The sequence below is a fragment of the Ranitomeya imitator genome, chromosome 3, assembly GCF_032444005.1.
Source record: "Ranitomeya imitator isolate aRanImi1 chromosome 3, aRanImi1.pri, whole genome shotgun sequence".
In the NCBI taxonomy this organism is placed as follows: domain Eukaryota; kingdom Metazoa; phylum Chordata; class Amphibia; order Anura; family Dendrobatidae; genus Ranitomeya; species Ranitomeya imitator.
Window position 1 is genome coordinate 235,445,727 of NC_091284.1, and position 24,815 is coordinate 235,470,541.

The window sequence follows — 24,815 nt, forward strand, 5'->3', positions numbered from 1 at the left end:
CCATGTTGCGTTTGGAGACCCCTGATGTGCCTAAACAGTGGTAACCCCTCAATTCTACCTCCAACACTAACCCCAACACACCCCTAACCCTAATCCCAACTGTAGCCATAACCCTAATCACAACCCTAACCCCAACACACCCCTAACCACAACCCTAACCCCAACACACCCCTAACCCTAACCACAACCCTAATTCCAACTATAGCCATAACCCTAATCACAGCCCTAACCCTAATCCCAACTGTAGCCATAACCCTAATCACAGCCCTAACCCTAACCCCAACACACCCCTAACCCTAATCCCAACTGTAGCCATAACCCTAATCACAACCCTAACCACAACACACCCCTAACCACAACCCTAATTCCAACCCTAACCCTAAGGTTATGTGCCCACGTTGCGGATTCGTGTGAGATTTTTCAGCATCATTTTTTAAAAATCCGCAGGTAAAAGGCACTGCGTTTTACCTGCGGATTTTCCGCGGATTTCCAGTGTTTTTTGTGCGGATTTCACCTGCGGATTCCTATTGAGGAACAGGTGTAAAACGCTGCGGAATCCGCACAAAGAATTGACATGCTGCGGAAAATACAACGCAGCGTTTCCGCGCGGTATTTTCCGCACCATGGGCACAGCGGATTTGGTTTCCATATGTTTACATGGTACTGTACACCTGATGGAACACTGCTGCGAATCCGCAGCGGCCAATCCACTGCGGATCCACAGCCAAATCCGCACCGTGTGCACATGGCCTAATTCTAAAGGTATGTGCACACGCTGCGGAAAACGCTGCGGATCCGCAGCAGTTTCCCATGAGTTTACAGTTCAATGTAAACCTATGGGAAACAAAAATCGCTGTACACACGATGCGGAAAAACTGCACGGAAACGCAGCGGTTTACATTCCGCAGCATGTCACTTCTTTGTGCGGATTCCGCAGCGGTTTTACAACTGCTCCAATAGAAAATCGCAGTTGTAAAACCGCAGTGAAATGCGCAGAAAAAACGCGGTAAATCCGCCATAAATCCGCAGCGGTTTAGCACTGCGAATTTATCAAATCCGCAGCGGAAAAATCCGCAGAGGACCAGAATACGTGTGCACATACCGAAACCCTACCCCTACCCCTAACACTACCCCTAACCCTAGCCCTAACCCTACCCCTAACCCTACCCCTACCCCTAACCCTATTCTAACATTAGTGGGAAAAAAAAAATTCTTTATTTTTTTTATTGTCCCTACCTATGGGGGTGACAAAGGGGGAAGGGGGGTCATTTATTATTTTTTTATTTTGATCACTGAGATAGATTATATCTCAGTGATCAAAATGCACTTTGGAACGAATCTGCCGGCCGGCCGATTCGGCGGGCGCACTGCGCATGCGCCCGCCATTTTGGAAGATGGCGGCGCCCGGGCAGAAGACGGACGGACCCCGGCAGGATCGGTAAGTATGATAGGGTGGGGGGGAGCACGGGGGGGGGGGGGGGGAGGGGATCGGTGCATGGGGGGGTGAATCGGAGCGCGGGAGGGGTGGAACGGAGCACGGGGGGGTAGAACGGAGCACGGGGGGGTGTGGAACGGAGCACGGGGGGGTGGAACGGAGCACGGGGGGGTGGAACGGAGTGCAGGGGGGGTGATCGGAGCACGGGGGGGTGATTGAAGCACGGGGGGAGCGGACAAGAGCACGGGGGAGAGCGGAGCACAGGACAGAGGGGAGCCTGTTATGAAAGGCAATTCAGAATCACAATGGACATGGAGGTCAGAGCACACACAGTGATCTGACAATAACCCAAAATAACGGAACGAGCTCTGAGACGTGGGAACTCTGCAGACCGCAATCCCTGATCCTCTCCAAACACAACTAGAGGCAGCCGTGGATTGCGCCTAACGCTCCCTATGCAACTCGGCACAGCCTGAGAAACTAACTAGCCTGAAGATAGAAAAATAAGCCTACCTTGCCTCAGAGAAATACCCCAAAGGAAAAAGCAGCCCCCCACATATAATGACTGTGAGTAAGATGAAAAGACAAACGTAGGGATGAAATAGATTCAGCAAAGTGAGGCCCGATATTCTAGACAGAACGAGGATAGGAAAGATAACTTTGCGGTCTACACAAAACCCTAAAGAAAACCACGCAAAGGGGGCAAAAAGACCCTCCGTACCGAACTAACGGCACGGAGGTACACCCTTTGCGTCCCAGAGCTTCCAGCAAAACAAATAGACAAGCTGGACAGAAAAAACAGCAACAAATAGCAAAGAAGCACTTAGCTATGCAGAGCAGCAGGCCACAGGAATGATCCAGAGAAACACAAGTCCAACACTGGAACATTGACAGGAAGCATGAATCAAAGCATTAGGTGGGGTTAAGTAGAGAAGCACCTAACGACCTCACCAGATCACCTGAGGGAGGAAACTCAGAAGCAGCAGTACCAGTTTCCTCCACAAACGGAAGCTCCCAGAGAGAATCAGCCGAAGTACCACTTGTGACCACAGGAGGGAGCTCTGCCACAGAATTCACAACAGGAGTCGGAGCAGTGTACCGGACAGATCGGGGGGCTGGGGGGGGGCGATCGGTGGGGTGGGGGCACATTAGTATTTCCAGCCATGGCCGATGATATTGCAGCATCGGCCATGGCTGGATTGTAGTATTTCACCCGTTATAATAGGTGAAATATTACAAATCGCTCTGATTGGCAGTTTCACTTTCAACAGCCAATCAGAGCGATCGTAGCCACGAGGGGGTGAAGCCACCCCCCCTGGGCTAAACTACCACTCCCCCTGTCCCTGCAGATCGGGTGAAATGGGAGTTAACCCTTTCACCCGATCTGCAAGGACGCGATCTTTCCATGACGCCACATAGGCGTCATGGGTCGGATTGGCACCGACTTTCATGACGCCTACGTGGCGTCAAAGGTCGGGAAGGGATTAATTCAAAAACGCATGCGTCGCACAACGCGCTGCAACGCAAGCACCTGCGCCCTCTGCGTTTTCCAAACACTAATGCGTTTTTTTGCCGCATAGACGACGCAAGCGCGACGCGTGCGTTTTTTAGAAAATTTATGACGCCGAAAAACTGCAACATGTTGCGTTTGCCGCGCCCTGCCAGGTGCGACGAAATGACGCATGCGTCGCAAAACGCATGACAACGCATGTCCATATGCCCCCAATGTTAAAGATAGGGGCGCATGACGCATGCGTCGAAGACGCTGCGTCCAAAAGCGCAAATGTGAACGTAGCCTAATACTGTAGGAAGGACACCGACATGGGAGGAGAGTACAGGCTTTATTATTCTATGGGGCCCAACTATTTTGATCAAGAAAGGGTTGTCCTATTGGTGGATAATCCCTTTATTAATGTATGTAGAGCTCCCCTTCAAACACCTCAAGACGCCGTCCCTGCTGAGGCTTTCTATGTGTATACTCCGAATATCAGTCAGTGCCGGATTTATAGGCACTTTCACCTCAGGAAAGTTAGCTATTAACCTTACAGCAGGGCTCACGTCCCGCCGTGCTGCTCACCGTGCACTGCACAACTAACCACAGGCGTGTCTGCGGAGGCGGGAAGCTCCTTCTCTATGTCTCCTCGGCCGAGTACTTTTCTAATTCCTGTCAGCCAGTGCCTTCAGCCAATCCCCGGTGCTTATAAGGAGCAGTGGGCGGGGTTTGTGTTTCTCGAGCCGGTGACGTCGTATTCTTGTGCTGTGTGCACAGTTCCGGGTTCTGTGAAGTGACCGCTGTGTGTGGAGAGGCGCTGAGAGCGGGGCGGCTTCAGGTACGGTTCGCAGAGCTGTGACGGGCGCAGGTGGCTGTGTCACTACAGCTGGAGCTGCTGCTGTAAGACGCCATTAATGCTGCGCCTCTTGACACACCCCTGCAATGTCTTCCTATGCTGGTTACAGATAAGGCTGTGGTAGCAGAGGCATTGTGTGTCTGTCTGTGTGTGGCCAGTGTCACCATGGCAAGTGTCCGGGCACTGAGGAGCAGCGCCTGGCATAGTGTATGGGGGCACAGTGTCCGCACCTTGTCAATGGCCCCAGTCCGTTCCCTGTAGGAGCTGGGTGACGGCTTGTTCTTGGAATAATATTTATTTTTATAGCACAGACATATTCCGTAGCTCGCTACAATCAGAGGGGACTTGTACTTTGTGCTGAGAGTGACGTGTGTATAGATGACATTTTGGGCAGATACAGGGGTTTCTTCGCTTTTTATTGCATTTGTGGTGGAGGAGGCTATTTTGTATGTTCTCCCCTGTTTGCGTGGGTTTCCTCCGGGTACTCCGGTTTCCCCCCACATTCCAAAGCCATACTGATAGGGGATTTAGATTGTGAGCCCCAATGGGGACAGTTACGGTAATGTATGTAAAGCACTGTGGAATAAGGTAGCGCTATATAAGCAAAGCATAATAATAAAAGTTCCTGTACTAAAAAAGGAACCTGGCAGCTGATACATGCAGGGCGATCCACAAGCAGCCTGTATCAGACACTGGTTGTATGATTGACTATTAAACGCTGCTAAGTACTGAGCCGCTTGAGACTAGTCGGACAGGTGGGACCCCAGCCGCTTCCACCCGCCCTTTGCCCTAGATTGGTCACTAGCAGCCGGCGGAGAGAAGCCTCCGGGGACCCGCCTGTCCAACTAGTCTCTAGTACGTCTCGGACCCCAGCGGGCTCTTTTCTGTTTTTACCTCTCCATCTTCCAAGAGCCATAATTTTTTTTTATATACTGTATATATATATATATATATATATATATATATATATATAATTTTTTTTTTTTTCATCAATATAGCCATATTAGGGCTTTTGGTAGTTCAAGGTGCACTTTTTTATGGCACCATTGATTTTTACCATATAGCTTACTCGAAAATGTGGAATAAATGCCAAGTGCTGTGAAATCGCAAAAAAATGTGCAATTGCGCAACTATTTTTTAATTACCGTGTTCACTATTTGGTAAAACTGGCCTGGCAATATGATTTCACAGGTCTGTAGGAGTACACAGATACCAAACATTTATAGTTTATTTCTTATTTAAAGGTGCTATCTGTCCAAATCGATAAGTCGTCCGTCACTGTGTGTGATTGCAGACTTATGAATCTCCTCAGTGCACGCACTGTGAGCTGAGAGGATGTATCCGTAAGGCCGGTTTCACACGTCAGTGGCTCCGGTACGTGAGGTGACAGTTTCTTCACGTACCGGAGACACTGACTCACGTAGACACATTGAAAGCAATGTGTCACTGCACATGTCAGCGTGTTTTCACAGACCGTGTGTCCGTGTGCAAAACACGGAGACATGTCAGTGTTCGTGGGAGCGCACAGATTACACGGACCCATTAAAGTCAATGGGTCCGTGTAAAACACGTACCGCACACAGACGCTGTCCGTGTGCAGTCCAGGAGACAGCGCTACTGTAAGCGCTGTCCCCCCCCCCACGTGGTGCTGATGCGGCCATTCATATCTTTCCAGCAGCGTTCGCTGGAAAGAAGATATGAAAAGGAATAAATAAAGAGTAAACATATCATTAATTTTACTCTTTATTTATTCGTTTCACATCCCCCTTCTCCACCCCCTTTCCCCCTCCCCCTTTTTTGGGGGGTTTACAGTCACACACTTATTATTAATTTTGCATATTATATCATCCCATTTCACTTCAGTATTTTTGCCCACATACCTTCATGCATATTTTCACTTTTTATCCTTTATACATTTATTTTAATTATTTTTATTTATTTTTATCCTATATAGTTCATTTTCCTTCTTATTCATCCTTCTGTTTGCATTATTTCAGAGTTACTTATCTTGCCCACATGTCATCATTTATTACTTTTTCTTTCTTTTACGTTAATGCACCTTTACGACCTCTGGTTTTCTTTAGTTTCCTTTCCAGGACCTTTAGATCACATGCCCCTTACCCACCTATTACAGCTTTGTCCATATGCCATTTCTCCTACGTCAGTGCACCTTCAGGACCTTTGTTTCTTTTTAGTTTTCTTTACCCTTCCAGGACCTTCAGATCACATGTCCCTTACCAACCAATGACGGCGGGCCGGATGGTACACGCATCGCTGTTGGCGATCCTGGCGTCTCCACCTTCTGGCTTCATGTCCCTCGGTGCTGCGTCATCTGAACGCAGCGCCAGGGATCACATGTGCTGGCAGCGGTGGTCGTCATGGTTATGCCCAATAGCGGTGCGCGTCGCTCCTCATCCGTGCCCCCTGTTCATTGGGTGCTCCACCTTTATATACCTCCTCTCTGCAGGATGTTGCCACCCCCTGACGAAGGCAGACACCGAAACGCGCGTCGGGGACTGGCACATCCAGGAGACGGGTAGCACTACAGGTAACGCCTGCTTCTGGACACTCCATTTAGCTATTAGCTGCAATATATGGTTTATTCTCATGTGACATATGTCATAGTGTCTTTATCTTATTTAGCAGTCCCCCTGTACTCATTATTAGTGCAAAGCACATATATAGCCGCACAAATTTTCACTTTAAAAATACTGTTTTTATATATACATATTTATATCTTTACATTTTTTACTGCTATTGCAGTTATTACATTTGCCTTAGCCTGTTAACCCTTTCAGGTATTTTTTAAGGTTTATCACCCCTTCCTTTTTGTCATCAGTTCTGTGCGTGCTTATATATATATATATATATATATATATATATATATATATATATATATATATATATATATATATATATATATATATATAAATTTTCAGTTCTGTGTTTGGCTTTATATTTATTTATTTTTCTGTATATTTTGCCATTTCTTTGCCATTTCAGTATTGTATTTTGCCCCGTCTCCTTGTTGTTGTGCTTTTTTTCGTTGGTTTCTTTTTCCCCCTACCAATTGGTGTATTTTTGTAATAATAAATTTACCTGACCTGTTGAGTAGAGTTCTGCACTGTATTTCCGCCATTTTCTCTTCAGACTGCAACACTAGTCACAGACTAAGCAGAAAGAAGAGATTATGGAGATAATACATCTATTATTTTTTGGCCCAACGCATATCTTTATACTAAAGACACACAAAGCTGCAGTCTTTTATTTTATAACTACTGGAGATATGATGTGGCCCAAAAACTAAAGTGTGTGGCAAAGTTTCTTATTTGGCGTACGGTGTGTGTTGCCGGCGGCGAAAGACACAATAAACCAAACATAATTGGGGTAAATAAAATTGTATTTATTTTTTAACAACCAAAAAATTTATTTAACTGCGCCGGCTTGGGGTAGAGTGATGTAAACGGGGGGTGTGAAGCACTGAGGCCTGGCTAACCATGGACGACGCAGAGGTGGCAGGAGGAGGGGCAATGAAACCAGTGGGTTCTGGAAGTTCGGGGATGGGGCTTGACATATGCGAGGCTTGAGACGCACTGGAAGGGTGAGACAAACCTGACATTACAGACACATTGGGAGGTGAAGGGGGAGGAATACTAAGAGTCCTCTGTTTTTTGGGTTTTTTTTGGGGGGGGGTTGCCGGGTTCTGGGAAGCCTCGGTGGGCTCATATGGCGTGGTGTGGAGGTGGGTGAACTGTCAGGATTCCGGCTGCACTGTGTCAAAGTCCATAGTGTTCGTAGAGCGTGCAGCCATGCCAGAGTCCATAGTGCTCGTAGAGCGTGCAGCCATGCCAGAGTCCATAGTGCTCGTAGAGCGTGCAGCCATACCAGTCCATAGTGCTCGTAGAGCGTGCAGCCATGCCAGAGTCCATAGTGCTCGTAGAGCGTGCAGCCATGCCAGAGTCCATAGTGCTCGTAGAGCGTGCAGCCATGCCAGAGTCCATAGTGCTCGTAGAGCGTGCAGCCATGCCAGAGTCCATAGCGCTCGTAGAGCGTGCAGCCATGCCAGAGTCCATAGCGCTTGTAGAGCGGAAGGCCATGCCAGGGTCTTGCTGCATCGTGGTGGTGTCGGTACGGAAGGACATGCCAGGGTCCTTCTGCATCGTGGTGGTGGCGGTACGGAAGGCCATGCCAGGGTCCTGCTGCATCGTGGTGTCAGTGGAGGAGGTCCAAGCAGGAGCAGCGGTTGTCATGGTGGTGGCGGTGGGATGTCCAACTGCACTCGGCATGGTGGTGGTGCTGTAGTGGTGTCCGGCAGTGCTAGGAATTGAGGTGGCCGTGCAGTGGTATGCAGCAGAGGTCGGCATTGAGGTTTATCGTGACAGTGAAGGCACAGGTGGATATGCCGACACTGTCTGCTGGAAATACCGACTCTGCTGCATAGCCTGCACGTAAGCCTCATTGCAGGCCTGCATGACACTCAGCTGGAGATCAGGAGTAAGGTGTTCCGACATGCCCTGCTCAATTTGGTTAAAAAAATGATGTGCTGGCCTCTGGATGTCGGCTTTCACTTGGTCAAGGCTTTTGCTGACCTCCTGGATACGTGCATTCAAGAGGCTATGTGAAATATCCATTCGGTCACCCAAAGCCTTGATTCCTTGTTGAAAAACCGAGCTCAAGTGCAAAAACTAGGGCATGAGGGACCTGTCCGATGCCCGCTGCCGGGAGGAGCCCCCCAAAAAAAGGGGCAGTGGCAGAGCACTGCGAAAGGGGAACACCTGATGGACCAGCTTTCTGGTCTCCAGTTAGTGTGGAAGGCCCACTTGCTGCAGCGTTGCTGGATGGCTGGGACGGGTCCATGGCTGTCGGATGAAGGACTGCTCCAGAACCTGGGCCAACAGTTGTGCTCCATGTGCTGTGAAAAAAGGGAAAAGTAAATACCAAAAATTAACCAGACGCAAAATCCTGTGGAATAGAAAAATACAGATTATGGCAATACAATACAACCTAATGCACGTGATAAATACTTACGTTCTCTGGGCAAGGACCGGTCTTAAAAATGCCAGAACTCGATGGTATTTTTATCTTCTGATTCTTGCTCCTGAACCACTGGGAACACGGCTCTCTTGACGCAGGTCCTTGTTGAAGCGGTCCTTCATCGAACACCAACGTGTTTTGACTTTGGCCACTGTTAAAAAAAAAAAAAAAAAAAAAAAATACATTATGGTCAGAAAAAGGACTTTTGGCCGTGCTCTCACAACTGTTTGTGATGACAGAAACTCCTGAGAGTTTCTTTCATCACACACAGTCGAGTGAGCACAGCCAATGTCTCTGCTGCTTCACACTGCAGTGCAATACTTACCAATTGCATTTCGGACCCGAGTTGTCCCAGCCATTCCACATCTCTTTGGCCACCTCATTCCATAAGCGCCGGATCGTGACGCTGTTTGAGTGCAGTGGATCCCGGTTGTCCCACAACGGGACTCGCTCCTGGACCAGGGAGATGTGGAGGTCATTTTCAATTAGATCATCCTCCTGTTGTGGAACCTAAAATTTAAATAGTCATTAACCCCTATCTGACCTCGGACGGGATACTACGTCCGAGGTCAGATCCCCGGCTTTGATGCAGGGCTCCGGCGGTGAGCCCACATCAAAGCCGGGACATGTCAGCTGTTTTGAACAGCTGACATGTGCCCGTAATAGGCGCGGGCAGAATCGCGATCTGCCCGCACCTATTAACTAGTTAAATGCCGCTGTCAAACGCAGACAGCGGCATTTAACTACCGCATCCGGAAATGACGTCATCGCCGACCCCCGTCACATGATCGGGGGTCGGCGATGCGTCTCCATTGTAACCATAGAGGTCCTTGAGACCTCTATGGTTACTGATCGCCGGTGGCTGTGAGCGCCACCCTGTGGTCGGCGCTCACAGCACACCTGCATTTCTGCTACATAGCAGCGATCAGCAGATCGCTGCTATGTAGCAGAGGCGATCGGGTTGTGCCTGCTTCTAGCCTCCCATGGAGGCTATTGAAGCATGGCAAAAGTAAAAAAAAAAAGTTGAAAAAAATGTTAAAAAAAAAAAAATATAAAAGTTTAAATCACCCCCCTTTCGCCCCAATCAAAATAAATCAATAAAAAAAATATAAAATCTACACATATTTGGTATCACCGCGCTCAGAATCGCCCAATCTATCAACTAAAAAAAAGCATTAACCTGATCGCTAAACAGCGTAGCGGGGAAAAAATTCAAAACGCCAGAATTATGTTTTTTTGGTCGCCGCGACATTGCATTAAAATGCAATAACGGGCGATCAAAAGAACGTATCTGCACCGAAATGCTATAATTAAAAACGTCATCTCGGCACGCAAAAAGCCCTCAACCGACCCCAGATCACGAAAAATGGAGACGCTACGGGTATCGGAAAATGGCGCAATTTGTGTTTTGTTTTTTTTTTTTTAGCAAAGTTTGGAATTTTTTTTCACCACTTAGATAAAAAATAACCTAGTCATGTTAGGTGTCTATGAACTCGTACTGACCTGGAGAATCATAATGGCAGGTCAGTTTTAGCATTTAGTGAACCTAGCAAAAAAGCCAAACAAAAAACAAGTGTGGGATTGCACTTTTTTTGCAATTTCACCGCACTTGGAATTTTTTTCCCATTTTCTAGTGCACGACATGCTAAAACCAATGATGTCGTTCAAAAATACAACTCGTCCCGCAAAAAATAAGCCCTCACATGGCCAAATTGACGGAAAAATAAAAAAGTTATCACTCTGGGAAGGAGGGGAGTGAAAAACGAACACGGAAAAACGAAAAATCCCAAGGTCATGAAGGGGTTAAAGTTTGGTCAATTAACATAAGGAAAAAAAAGAAAACAGAGGCTGAGAAATGGCATGAATAGGAAAGTCAACATACAAAAGGATCCCAGAAGAAAAAAGTAAAGAAATAGGAATGGAAAGAAAGATAGATTCAAGAATATTACACTGAGGATACAGTAAACAGTCAGCCTTGTATACATACACGCTGCTGCCTTCCAATCCGACCTTGACTCCGCTGCTCCTGCCCAGTCTCTGCCGCAGTTGAAGAGCTCTAAAAAAAAATTAAAAAGAAAAATTGTCATATGTGTAGATGTGACAGTGAATACTTACCAATCTGAGGAGGCAAGTACTCACCTCACTGACATGTTCGACTTCCGAAGGCCCAGGACGTTGCTCCTCATCAGAAAAAGAAGACATTCTGATGCATGTAGAAAGAAAGAAATGCAAGAAATTAGGACATGTACAGAAAGAAAATACAAAATAAAGGCATTGGCTAGGATATACTCAAATTGTTCAGAGGTGAGGCTTGTTTGCTCCAAGGTGCTGTTGGCTGTCTGCTCTGCTTGGCTGTCTGCTGAATAGTGACCTGCCAATGTCCACTCCCTCCCTTTTATCTCCGTCTGTGTGGGGGGTGGCTTATCAGTGTCTAGACATGTTTTTCTCTTGTGAAACGCATGCGTTCACGAACGCAAGCAAACGCATGTGCTTGTGAACGCATGCGTTCATATAGACAGCAATGCGTTTTTTTTCCGCAATCCTTGCGCAATAGACTGCAAACGTTTCCAGGCGGCAAATTGACGCCTCTAAAAATTACCACATGTTGCATTTCCACGCCAAGTCGCAGACGATGAAACCACGCATGCGTCGTCAAACGCGGCAAAACGCGAACAATCATAAACACATGCGTCCCTAATGTTAAATATAGGAATACACAACGCATGCGGATGTATACGGTAGAAATACTGCGGACACAACCGCAAATGTGAAACCAGCCTAAATTCCCCAAAATCGCTATTAAGACCGAACCACTCACTTATGAGGCAGATAGTCACTTTGGACTGGTTTCTGTTCCGACAGTGTCCCATCATTTCAGGCATCTTTTTAGCCCACAAGTGTGGGCGACCACAAATCTGTTTATGCCTAAGAAGATGGATACCACTGGAGCAGACGCCAAGCAGAGTACAAAGTGTCTCCATCTGCTTCATTATAGTGGGTGATTTCCATCTGGGGTTTCTTTTGAATTGCATTTTTGTGGAATTTACATGGAAGCTCGATGTACCGTATTTTCGCTTTATAAGACGCACCCCCATATTTGGTGAAGAAATCTAGAAAAAATTTTTTTTTATGTTAAATGGGGGTCTATTTTATAATGCCAGTGTCCGTCATACAAATCATATATGTCCCTCATCCTGGTACCTATATAACCCCCATCCTGGCACATTGCTCGCCCCCTGTTCTGCTGGCACATGGGCCCCCCCCTGTGCTGCTGGCACATGCTCCCCCCCCCCCCCCCTGTGCTGCTGGCACACGGCCCCCTTTTGCTAGAACATTGCCCCCTCTAGCACATGGCCACCTTGTGCTGCTGGTAAATTGGCACATTGCCCTTTTGTGCTGGCACATAGTCCCCTATCCCATCCTGGATATGGCCCCCGCTGGTCACTTTATGTCTCCCTGCTGGCACGATAAAATAGCAAACACTGTACTTGCCTTCCAATGATGACTCCATGCTCCCACCTCTTCAGTTGCGCTTTGTTTCCTGGGCATCAGATCATGTGACCTGGGCACACAGTGATGACATCACTATGCTGTGCCGATCACATGATCGGATGTCGACACAGACACAGGAAGAGCCACGGGGAGCTGGGAGCGCAGAGCCATCATCGGAAGGTGAGTTAAGTGTTTGTTATTTTATCATGTGCGCTCCAGCAGGGGGCATATAGAGTGACCGGGGGGGCCATGCGTGTGCCAGCAGGGGGCATATAGAGTGACCGGGGGGAGCATATTCATGATGGGAGGGGGGGGGAGTGCAGGCACATGTAATATGCGCAGCTCCCCCATCAACCAACTCGGCGCAGCTTCAGCACCGAGGTGATGGACAGCGGGTGCAGTGAATATTACATGAGGCTAATGAGCGAGAGCACATGACCTCCCGCTGTCTCTGCAGCCCACAGCCAGCCCCCTGACACCACTCCAGAGCCGCCCCCCTGACGAAGGACACAGTCCGAAACGCGCGTCGGGGTGCGCTGTACCTGGAGGATCGGACCCCCTGTAGGAATAGGTAACTATTTTGGCCTTATATATACTTTGCACTCAGCACTTTCTGCCATTTCTGGCACATTTTTCACTCCTGTTATATGCTACGGCGTATACCTGCATGCACTTCTGATTTTTTTTTAGCTCAGGTGGTTCCCTTATATATCTATTACATGGACTTGGGCCACTTTTTCATGCACTTTTTCTTGCACCTTCTTTGCTAGACTTTGCACATAATTATATTGTACAGTATTTTTCTTGTACCTTTTTTATTTAGACACATAGATATTTTTATATATTGTAGCTTCCCCTATATTTGCTGAGTGCTCTCTATTCAGGCCATTTATTTACATCTATTCATGTACTATTACTTTTTTTATACATATATATATTTTATTATCCTATTTTTCTTGTATATATGTACCTAGTCCCCTGCGTGTCCGCTCAATATTGCTATTTTGCTGGATTATATATTATTATTTTTTTATTCTCCTCCAGTTACAGGCACACCTTTTGTGGTTGCCATTTGTTGCCCAAAATATATATATATTAGTATAGTATTTTCAATAAAGGCATTTTTATTGCATTGTACCTTTCCTTGTCCGTAATTTATTCCTGGATTTATATCATTACACTCTTCCTATTATATAGTTATTGTTTTTCACACTTTATTCCCGGATTTATACCAATATATTCTTTCTATTATGTAGTTATTGATTTCCATACTTTGGGTTCTTGTCCCCCTGCTCTACGGCACAGCACACATTCAGATTGTAAGATGCACCCCCCCCCCCACACTTTACCCCAAAATTTAGGGGAACAAAAGTGCGTCTTAGGGTATGTGCACACGTTGCGGATTTGGCTGCGGTTCCGCAGTGGATTGGCCGCTACGGATTCGCAGCAGTTTTCTATGCGGTTTACAGAACCATGTAAACCTATGGAAAACCAAATCCACAGTGCCCATGGTGCGGAAAATACCGCGCGGAAACGCTGGGGATTATTTTCCGCAGCATTGCAATTGTGCGGATTCTGCAGCATTTTACACCTGCTCCTCAATAGGAATGCACAGGCTTAAAACCGCAGGTGAAATCCGCACAAAAAACAATCTGCGGATTTTTCAAAAATGGTGCGGAAACATCTGCACAGGAATCCGCAACGTGGGCACATAGCCTTAGAATCCAAAAAATACTTTAAGTGCTCAGCATTGAACAGAAGATTGTGATCCCAGCCTTATTCTGGAGGTGATCGAAAAATATTATGTACTCCAAAATGTTACCATTAAAAACCCTAATTTATCCTGCACAAAACCAGCCCCCACTCGGGTCCATTACGTCACTAGAACCATAGGGGGTTCCCAAGTTACTGGTAGAGCAAGCAAAGCCTCTGAAAAAGCCACATGGCTCCAGCCACCTCAAATAGAATCCAGTAAATTCTGTGCTCCCATATCCAAATGCCCCACTGTGTCTAAACCGCAGTAAGTGGCCTAATGGTTGTCATTATTGTAGTGGGGAGAGAGCACTTAACAATTTATGGGGTGCGCATCGCCAGAAGCACAAGCCTGGCACAATGTATGGGGGCTCTACACTGTATGGAGGCATAATGTATGGGCACAACTGGCATATTTGTAATTCATCAGAAAAGAAGCCTGGCATGGATGTTACAAAATAGTCACTGCAGCAGTAGATGAATTAATTGAAGTGCAGTTTCTACAATGGGGTCAATTTTTTCCTTTTTTTAACCACAATCTATTCTAGCAAAATCTCCTCCAAAAGCCAAACCGCACTCCTTCCTTCTCAGCCTAATTGTAATTTCTGACAACATATGGAGCATCACCGCGTTCAGGAAAAATTGTGCAATAAATTATAGGGTTCAGTTTCACCTATTAACCCTTCTGTACCTGCAAAAATTTCAACAAAATATTTATTTTTTTACCACTAAAATGCTAAATTTCCACACCTCAATGCTATAAATTTCTGTGAGGCACCTATGGGTTCAAAATACTCACAACACCCCTAGATGAATTCCTTAGTCAGTGAAGTTTCCAATATGGGGTCACCTGGGGGGGATTCTGCTGTTCTGGCACTTCAGGGGCTTAGCTAATGGAGCCCACAATCTATCTGAATGGAATCTGCATTCTAAATGCTAAGTAGTTCTCATTCCCTTCAGATTCCTGGCATGTGCTCAAACATTAGTGTTCAACCATATATGGGGTACTGCCACATTCGGGAGATATTGCATAAAAAATTGTGCGGTCCAACTTCTCCTATAACCTCTCAATTTTGTGCTAAAACAGTATATTTTTGTTCTCCCATCTAAATCTTACCAAGTTCTGTGAATCACCTGTAGGTTAAAAATGCTCATTTCACCCCTAATTTAATTCCTTGAGGGGTCTAGTTTCCAAAATGGAGTCACTTGCGAGTGGTTTCTGCTGTTTTTGCATGTCAGGGTTTCTCTAAATTAAACATGGCATTCACAATTTATTCCAACAAATAGCACTCTTTCCTTTCCTAGCCCTGCCATGTGCCCAAACCAGAGGCGTAGCTAGGGTTTCAACTTAGGGGGGCGAAACATATGAGTGGGCCCCTAACCAGCTAACCCTGATTACAGTTACGGTTGCGCACTCTAATGGTGAATATAGTGGAACCTCAGAATATGACCGCTCTGTTATTGAAAATAAATCTATATAGAAAAACGAACATTGATTTTACCGCCATATTGTGACGATATGCAACTTTGACGTTCGCAATACTATGAGTGCCCCTATAACAATACAGTAATGCTTAAGTGCCCATTTTACATTTAATAATGTCTCCTACGTTCCCTCATGTACTGCTCCATTATACACAGTATGGTGAGCTCAAAGCTTCCCTATACACAGTATAAGGCCCCCACAGCTCCCCTATACACAGTATGATGATTCTATAACTCCCCGATACACCGTATGATGTTCTCACTGCTCCCTTTACACAGTATAATGCTGACAGAGCTCCACTATAAAAAGTATAATGCACCCCAGAGCTCCCCTATATACAGTGTAATGGGCCAACAGCTCCCATATGCACAGTATGCCGTCACAGTTCCCTATACACAGTATGGTGGGTCCACAGCTCCATTATCACAGTATGATGTACCCGCAGCTTCCTTATACACAGTATGATGGTCCCGCAGCTCCTTTATACACAGTATGATGAGCCTACAGCTCCCTTATACACAGTATGATGGGCCCGCAGCTCCCTTATACACAGTATGATGGGCACGCAGCTCCCTTATACACAGTATGATGGGCACGCAGCTCCCTTATACACAGTATGATGGGCACGCAGCTCCCTTATACACAGTATGATGGGCACGCAGCTCCCTCTCATGATTTGGCAGTCTGCAGTCACATAAAGTGACTGCAGACATTTATTCCAAGCCTTTATCAACTTTATAGTAATAAATTGCTTATTATTAAATTATTAAAGCACCACTCTAGCAGGGTTTTTTTTTTCCACCGCTGGAGTGGTGTTTTAAGCGCAAGTCCCCTGCCCTGGTCATTTACTCATCCTCCGGCGTATTCACTATTTTGTGGCACTGCTGCAGTCCCACGGCTCAAACTTGTGAGCGCAGCTTCTAACTGGTCAGAAGTTAGAAGCTATGTCACAAGCGCTCAATGTAAGACTATGAGGCTAAGTGCACACATTGCGGATTCGTGTGCGGATTGTTCCGCACCGTTTTTGCAAAATCCACAGGTAAAATGTGCTGCACGTTTTACCTGTGGATTTACTGTGGATTTCCTGTGGATTTCCTGTGTTTTTTTGTGAGGATTTCGCCTGCGCTTTTACACCTGCGGATTCCTATACAGGAGCAGGTATAAAACGCTGCGGAATCCGCATAAAGAATTGACATGCTCCGGAAAATACAACGCAGCGTTTCCGCGTGGTATTTTCCGCACCATGGGCACTGTGGATTTGGTTTTCCATAGGTTTACATGGTATTGTACACTGCATGGAAAACTGCTGTGAATCCGCAGGCAAATCCGCAATGTGTGCACATAGCCTGAGAGTAAGAAAGAGGCCAGAACGAGGCTCCCACAGACTTACATTGATTAGTGACCTCTGCGCTGCTCCATGAAACACTGGAGCAGCGGACAGGTCACAAACTGCAGGAGACTGAGCCGAGCAGAGACAAAAACAGATGAAGACGCCAGAAGGTGAGTATCGGACAGAGGGTAGGGGACTTGGATTTTCAGCACCGCTCCAGCAGTGAAATAAAAAAAAATGCTGGAGTGGTGCTGTAAATGTGATGCAGCCCTTGGTTACTATATGGGGCTTCATATACTAATACTCATAAAAGACCCAGGTGGTACGTATCAAAAGCCCCTTACCCCCCCATCTCCAGCCTTCTGTTGTGGATTCTGTTTTTGGGCTCCCTCTGGTGGTTACAGATGGTACTGGGTGACTTGTGTTATCTGTGGTCTCTGGTGTCCACCTGTTCTATCAGGATATGGGAGTTTCCTATTTAACCTGGCTTTCTTGTCATTTCCTCGCCGGCGATCAATGTAATCAGTGTGTCTTGTTTCCTCTGCTTTCCGCTTCAGTAATCTTCAGGACAAGCTAAGTTTTTGATTTTCCTGTTCCACGTTTTGCTTTTTTTTTGTTTTAGTCCAGCTTGCAGTTATGTGATTCCTTGTTGCTGGTTGCTCTAGTATGCTGATATTACTCCTCATGTTCCATGAGTTGGCACATGAGTTCAGGTAATTTCAGGATGTTTTTTTTGTAGGGTTTTTCGCTGACCGCGCAGTTCACTTTTGTATCCTCTGCTATCTAGTTTTAGCGGGCCTCATTTTGCTGAATCTGTTTTCATTACTACGTATGTGCTTTCCTCTCATTTCACCGTCATTACATGTGGGGGGCTGCTATTTCTGTGGGGTGTTTCTCTGGAGGCAAGAGAGGTCTTTGTTTCTTCTAATAGGGGAAGCTAGTCCTTCGGCTGGCGCGAGACGTCTAGAATCATCGTAGGCACGTTCCCCGGCTACTGCTAGTGTTGTGAATTAGGTTCAGGATCGCGGTCAGCTCAGTTTCCATCACCCTAGAGCTTGTTCTGTTTTTTGTGTGCTTGTCCTTTTGTGATCCCCTGCCATTGGGATCATGACAGTATCGCCCGAAAAGTGGTAATCATATTGGCTGAAGTAGGAGGAAAAGTAGTCTGAGGAAGTTTTTTTTTTCTTCCTTCCCTCAGAGTTTGCTGCGTCTTACCTCCTCTTAATCCTTGAATGGCTCTGACCTCAGCTGTTTATCATGGACGTCCAGAGTTTGGCTTCCAGCCTGAATAATCTTGCTGCTAAGGTTCAAAATATACAAGATTTTGTTGTACATGCTCCTATGTCTGAACCTAGAATTCCTATCCCAGAGTTTTTTTCTGGAGATAGATCTAGTTTTCTGAATTTTAGGAACAATTGCAAGTTGTTTTTTTCTTTGAAATCTCGCTCCTCTGGAGACCCTGCTCAGCAAGTCAAGATTGTAATATCTTTCCTGCGGGGTGAACCTCAGAATTGGGCATTTGCATTGGCACCAGGGGATCCTGCGTTGCTCAATGTGGATGCGTTTTTTCTGGCATTGGGTTTGCTCTATGAGGAACCTAACCTAGAGATTCAGGCTGAAAAAGCTTTATTGGCTCTCTCTCAGGGGCAAGATGAAGCAGAATTATATTGTCAGAAATTTCGGAAATGGTCGGTGCTTACTCAGTGGAATGAGTGCGCCCTGGCTGCAAGATTCAGAGATGGCCTTTCTGAGGCCATTAAAGATGTTATGGTGGGGTTCCCTGCGCCTACAGGTCTGAATGAGTCTATGACTATGGCTATTCAGATTGATCGGCGTTTACGGGAGCGCAAACCTGTGCACCATTTGGCGGTGTCTTCTGAACAGGCACCTGAGACAATGCAATGTGATAGAATTCAGTCCAGAAGTGAACGGCAAAACTATAGGCAGAAAAATGGGTTGTGTTTTTATTGTGGTGATTCAGCTCATGTTATATCAGCATGCTCTAAACGCACAAAAAAGGTTAAGTCTGTTGCCATTAGTACTTTACAGTCTAAGTTCATTCTGTCTGTGACTCTGATTTGTTCATTATCTGCCATTTCCGTCGATGCCTATGTGGATTCAGGCGCTGCCCTGAGTCTTATGGATTGGTCATTTGCCAACCGCTGTGGGTTTAGTCTGGAGCCTCTGGAAGTCCCTATTCCTTTGAAAGGAATTGACTCTACACCTTTGGCTATGAATAAACCTCAGTACTGGACACACGTGACCATGCGTATGACTCCCGTTCATCAGGAGGTGATTCGCTTCCTGGTACTGTATAATTTACATGATGTCTTAGTGCTTGGTCTGCCATGGTTACAAACTCATAACCCAGTCTTGGACTGGAAAACGATGTCTGTGTTAAGCTGGGGATGTCAGGGGGTTCATGATGATGCACCTCCGATTTCTATCGCTTCATCTACTCCTTCTGAGGTTCCTGTATTATTGTCTGATTATCGGGATGTTTTTGAGGAGCCTAAGCTCAATTCGCTTCCTCCTCACAGGGATTGCGATTGTGCTATAGATTTGATTCCTGGCAGTAAATTTCCTAAAGGTCGTTTGTTCAATCTGTCAGTGCCAGAGCATACTGCTATGCGGGATTATGTTAAGGAGTCCTTGGAAAAGGGACATATCCGTCCATCTTCGTCTCCTTTGGGAGCAGGTTTTTTTTTTCGTGGCCAAAAAAGATGGTTCCTTGAGGCCTTGTATAGATTACCGTCTTTTGAATAAGATTACGGTCAAATATCAGTATCCTTTGCCATTGTTGACTGATTTGTTCGCTCGCATTAAGGGGGCTAAATGGTTCACTAAGATTGATCTTCGGGGTGCGTATAATATTGTGCGGATTAAGCAGGGTGATGAGTGGAAAACCGCATTTAATACGCCTGAGGGCCATTTTGAGTATTTGGTGATGCCTTTTGGACTTTCTAATGTTCCTTCTGTTTTCCAGTCCTTTATGCACGATATTTTCCATGAATATCTGGATAAATTTATGATTGTGTATTTGGATGATGTTTTGGTTTTTTCTGATGACTGGGAGTCCCATGTTCAGCAGGTCAGGAAGGTGTTTCAGGTCCTGCGGGCCAATTCTTTGTTTGTAAAAGGTTCAAAGTGTCTCTTTGGAGTCCAGAAGATTTCTTTTTTGGGGTATATTTTTTTCCCCTTCTACTATTGAGATGGATCCCGTCAAGGTTCAAGCTATTTGTGACTGGACGCAGCCTACATCTCTTAAGAGTCTACAGAAGTTCTTGGGCTTTGCTAATTTTTATCGTCGTTTCATAACTAATTTTTCTAGTGTTGTTAAGCCTTTGACGGATCTGACTAAGAAGGGTGCTGATGTTGCTGATTGGTCTCCTGCGGCTGTGGAGGCCTTTCAGGAACTTAACCCCTCTGTGACCTTAGACGTACTATCCCGTCGAGGTGCCCTGGGCTTATCTGACCCTGGACGGGATAGTACGTCATAGCCGATCGGCCGCGCTCACGGGGGGAGCGCGGCCGATCGCGGCCGGGTGTCAGCTGCTTATCGCAGCTGACATCCGGCACTATGTGCCAGGAGCGGTCACGGACCGCCCCCGGCACATTAACCCCTGGCACACCGCGATCAAAGATGATCGTGATGTGCCGGCGGTGCAGGGAAGCACCGCGCAGGGAGGGGGCTCCCTGCGGGCTTCCCTGAGCCCCCCGCAGCAACGCGATGTGATCGCGTTGCTGCGAGGGTCTCCTCACCTCCCTCCCTGCTCGAGCCCCGGATCCAAGATGGCCGCGGATCCGGGTCCTGCAGGGAGGGAGGTGGCTTCACAGAGCCTGCTTAGAGCAGGCACTGTGAAGGCTGCAGCGCTGCATGTCAGATCAGTGATCTGACAGAGTGCTGTGCAAACTGTCAGATCACTGATCTGTGATGTCCCCCCCTGGGACAAAGTAAAAAAGTAAAAAAAAAAAATTTCCAAATGTGTAAAAAAAATAAAAAAAAATATTCCAAAATAATGAAAAAAAAAAAAAAATATTATTCCCATAAATACATTTCTTCATCTAAATAAAAAAAAAAAACCAATAAAAGTACACATATTTAGTATCGCCGCGTCCGTAACGACCCGACCTATAAAACTGTCCCACTAGTTAACCCCTTCAGTAAACACCGTAAGAAAAAAAAAAAAAACGAGGCAAAAAACAACGCTTTATTATCATACCGCCGAACAAAAAGTGGAATAACACGCGATCAAAAGGACAGATATAAATAACCATGGTACCGCTGAAAGCGTCATATTGTCCCGCAAAAAAAGAGCCGCCATACAGCATCATCAGCAAAAAAATAAAAAAGTTATAGTCCTGAGAATAAAGCGATGCAAAAATAATTATTTTTTCTGTAAAATAGTTTTTATCGTATAAAAGCACCAAACCATAAAAAAATGATATAAATGAGGTATCGCTGTAATCGTACTGACCCGAAGAATAAAACTGATTTATCAATTTTACCAAACGCGGAACGGTATAAACGCCTCCCCCAATAGAAATTCATGAATAGCTGGCTTTTGGTCATTCTTCCTCACAAAAATCGGAATAAAAAGCGATAAAAAAATGTCACGTGCCCAAAAATGTTTTCAATAAAAACGTCAACTCGTCCCGCAAAAAACAAGACCTCACATGACTCTGTGGACCAAAATATGGAAAAATTATAGCTCTCAAAATGTGGTATTGCAAAAAATATTTTTTGCAATAAAAAGGGTCTTTCAGTGTGTGACGGCTGCCAATCATAAAAATCCGCTAAAAAACTCGCTATAAAAGTAAATCAAACCCCCCTTCATCACCCCCTTAGTTAGGGAAAAATAAAAAAAAATGTATTTATTTCCATTTTCCCATTAGGGCTAGGGTTAGGGCTAGGGTTAGGGTTAGGGTTAGGGCTAGGGCTAGGGCTAGGGTTAGGGCTAGGGTTAGGGCTAGGGTTAGGGCTAGGGTTAGGGCTAGGGTTAGGGTTAGGGTTAGGGCTAGGGTTAGGGTTAGGGCTAGGGTTAGGGCTAGGGTTAGGGTTAGGGCTAGGGTTAGGGTTAGGGCTAGGGTTAGGGCTAGGGTTAGGGCTAGGGTTAGGGTTAGGGTTGGGGCTACAGTTAGGGTTGGGGCTAAAGTTAGGGTTAGGGTTTAGATTACATTTACAGTTGAGAATAGGGTTGGGATTAGGGTTAGGGGTGTGTCAGGGTTAGAGGTGTGGTTAGGGTTACCGTTGGAATTAGGGTTAGGGGTGTGTTTAGATTAGGGTTTCAGTTATAATTGGGGGGTTTCCACTGTTTCGGCACATCAGGGGCTCTCCAAACACGACATGGCGTCCGATCTCAATTCCAGCCAATTCTGCGTTGAAAAAGTAAAACAGTGCTCCTTCCCTTCCGAGCTCTCCTGTGTGCCCAAACAGGGGTTTACCCCAACATATGAGGTATCAGCGTACTCAGGACAAATTGGACAACAACTTTTGTGGACCAATTTCTCCTGTTACCCTTGGGAAAATACAAAACTGGGGGCTAAAAAATAATTTTTGTGGGAAAACAAAAAGATTTTTTATTTTCACGGCTCTGCGTTATAAACTGTAGTGAAACACTTGGGGGTTCAAAGTTCTCACAACACATCTAGATAAGTTCATTGAGGGGTCTAGTTTCCAATATGGGGTCACTTGTGGGGGGTTTCTACTGTTTAGGTACATTAGGGGCTCTGCAAACGCAATGTGACGCCTGCAGACCAATCCATCTAAGTCTGCATTCCAAATGATGCTCCTTCCCTTCCGAGCCCTCCCATGCGCCCAAACGGTGGTTCCCCCCAACATATCGGGTATCAGCGTACTCAGGACAAATTGGACAACAACTTTTGGGGTCCAATTTCTCCTGTTACACTAGGGAAAATACAAAACTGGGGGCTAAAAAATAATTTTTGTGGGAAAAAAATTTTGTTTTATTTTTATGGCTCTGCATTATAAACTTCTGTGAAGCCCTTGGTGGGTCAAAGTGCTCACCACACATCCAGATAAGTTCCTTAGGGGGTCTACTTTCCAAAATGGTGTCACTTGTGGGGGGTTTCAATGTTTAGGCACATCAGTGGCTCTCCAAACGCAACATGGCGTCCCATCTCAATTCCTGTCAATTTTGCATTGAAAAGTCAAACGGCGCTCCTTCCCTTCCGAGCTCTCCCATGCGCCCAAACAGTGGTTTACTGCCACATATGGGGTATCAGCGTACTCGGGACAAATTGGACAACAACTTTTGAGGTCCAATTTCTTCTCTTACCCTTGGAAAAATAAAAAATTGGGGGCAAAAATATAATTTTTGTGAAAAAATATGATTTTTTATTTTTACGGTTCTGCATTATAAACTTCTGTGAAGCACTTGGTGGGTCAAAGTGCTCACCACACCTCTAGATAAGTTCCTTAGGGGGTCTACTTTCCAAAATGGTGTCACTTGTGGGGGGTTTCAATGTTTAGGCACATCAGTGGCTCTCCAAACGCAACATGGCGTCCCATCTCAATTTCTGTCAATTTTGCATTGAAAAGTCAAACTGCGCTCCTTCCCTTCCGAGCTCTCCCATGCGCCCAAACAGTGGTTTACTGCCACATATGGGGTATCAGCGTACTCAGGACAAATTGGACAACAACTTTTGAGGTCCAATTTCTTCTCTTACCCTTGGAAAAATAAAAAATTGGGGGCAAAAATATAATTTTTGTGAAAAAATATGATTTTTTATTTTTACGGTTCTGCATTATAAACTTCTGTGAAGCACTTGGTGGGTCAAAGTGCTCACCACACATCCAGATAAGTTCCTTAGGGGGTCTACTTTCCAAAATGGTGTCACTTGTGGGGGGTTTCAATGTTTAGGCACATCAGTGGCTCTCCAAACGCAACATGGCGTCCCATCTCAATTCCTGTCAATTTTGCATTGAAAAGTCAAATAGCACTCCTTCCCTTCCGAGCTCTCCCATGCGCCCAAACAGTGGTTTACTGCCACATATGGGGTATCAGCGTACTCAGGACAAATTGGACAACAACTTTTTGGGTCCAATTTCTCCTGTTACCCTTGGTAAAATAAAACAAATTGGAGCTGAAGTAAATTTTTTGTGTAAAAAAGTTAAATGTTCATTTTTATTTAAACATTCCAAAAATTCCTATTAAACACCTGAAGGGTTAATAAACTTCTTGAATGTGGTTTTGAGCACCTTGAGGGGTGCAGTTTTTAGAATGGTGTCACACTTGGGCATTTTCTATCATATAGACCCCTCAAAATGACTTCAAATGAGACGTGGTCCCTAAAAAAAAATGTTGTTGTAAAAATGAGAAATTGCTGGTCAACTTTTAACCCTTATAACTCCCTAACAAAAAAAAAAATTGGTTCCAAAATTATGCTGATGTAAAGGAGACATGTGGGAAATGTTACTTATTAAGTATTTTGTGTGACATATCTCTGTGATTTAATTGCATAAAAATTCAAAGTTTGAAAATTGCGAAATTTTCAAAATTTTCGCCAAATTTCCGTTTTTTTCACAAATAAACGCAGGTACTATCAAAGAAATTTTACCACTATCATGAAGTACAATATGTCACGAGAAAACAATGTCAGAATCACCAGGATCCGTTGAAGCGTTTCGGAGTTATAACCTCATAAAGGGACAGTGGTCAGAATTGTAAAAATTGGCCTGGTCATTAACGTGCAAACCACCCTTGGGGGTAAAGGGGTTAAGCGCCGGTTTTCTTCTGCTCCTGTGTTGCGTCAGCCAGATGTTTCGCTTCCTTTTCAGGTTGAGGTTGATGCTTCTGAGATTGGAGCGGGGGCGGTTTTGTCATAGAGAAGCTCCGATTGCTCGGTGATGAAGCCATGTGCGTTCTTTTCTTGAAAGTTTTCGCCCACTGAGCGGAATTATGATGTTGGTAATCG

General features: G+C 45.6%; 1 protein-coding gene across 5 annotated transcripts in view; it reads left to right on the forward strand.

Moving 5' to 3' along the window:
• Window positions 1-3,653: 3,653 nt before the first annotated feature.
• LOC138669636 (complement decay-accelerating factor-like) overlaps window positions 3,654-24,815 on the forward strand; it is a 227,758-nt gene continuing 206,596 nt past the window's right edge. For all 5 annotated transcript variants that reach the window (XM_069756294.1, XM_069756290.1, XM_069756292.1 and 2 more), the window contains exon 1: window positions 3,654-3,765. The gene's annotated coding sequence lies outside the window, so the exon portion shown is untranslated. The remainder of the gene's footprint in view (window positions 3,766-24,815) is intronic.